General features: G+C 44.1%; 1 non-coding gene across 1 annotated transcript; it reads right to left on the bottom strand.

Moving 5' to 3' along the window:
- Nucleotides 1–331: 331 nt before the first annotated feature.
- LOC141635764 (small nucleolar RNA R71) lies at nt 332–438 on the bottom strand. Its single transcript, XR_012540426.1, has one exon. It is a non-coding gene; the product is annotated as a small nucleolar RNA R71 (small nucleolar RNA).
- Nucleotides 439–884: the final 446 nt, after the last annotated feature.

Below are 884 nucleotides of genomic sequence, written 5' to 3'. Positions count from 1 at the left end.
CTAACTATAATGATTCATGTAACCCTATTAATTTTGGCACCATGGCCCCAAACAACTCTGAAATGCATCCCGCCGAAGTCGGGTTGATTGAGAAGGATTTGTTCGGTGGGAATGTTGAAGAGGATGCTCATGCTCACCTCCGGAAGTTTAAGAGGAAGGTTTCAATGATGAAAAAGCATCCGAGGACACCTTGAGAATGATGTTGTTTCCGTTTTCATTGACGGGCAAGCCAGACCGGTGGTTGAACATTCACCCCCACGACACCTTCATGACATGGGATGCCTTGGCTAAAGCATTCATGGCCAAATATTACCCTTCATCAAAGACCACAATGCTCCGTAATGAGATTCATACATTTCAACAAGAAGACGGGGAGTCTTTAGGTGAAGCTTGGGACCGATATCAAGACTTAATAGCAAGTTGTCCCCAACATGGAATCCCGGAATGGTACATCACTCAAGCATTTTTTCAAACATTGCTACCTAGGACTAAGGAGATGGTAAATGTCTCTGTGGGAGGAGGATTTGATCACTTGAATGATGAAGAAGGCACGACATTAATCAAGAAAATGGTAGACTCGGAAGCAAACTATGGGTCAAGAGGAAACATGCTAAGAAGGAATGGCAAGTTCCCGAAGGAGAACCCCTCCAACTCCGAGACAAATGCTAAGCTCGAATTACTCACAAAACAACTTGAAAAGCTACAAAGAAACCAAGTGCACCAAGCCACAACCTCACATGGGCCACCCATGTAGGAAGTGGTTCAAGCTTCAAGTTGTGAGCTTTGTGGAGGGAGCGGTCATACCTTTGATTTGTGTGCCAACAACTATAACGGTGGCTATGAAGAGAATGTCCAAGATGTTAATGCTTTCCAAATCTATAACA

Source organism: Silene latifolia, chromosome Y (genome assembly GCF_048544455.1).
Source record: "Silene latifolia isolate original U9 population chromosome Y, ASM4854445v1, whole genome shotgun sequence".
In the NCBI taxonomy this organism is placed as follows: Eukaryota; Viridiplantae; Streptophyta; class Magnoliopsida; order Caryophyllales; family Caryophyllaceae; genus Silene; species Silene latifolia.
The sequence above is the reverse complement of the archived record's forward strand: the minus strand, read 5'-3'. Positions and strand labels throughout refer to the sequence as shown.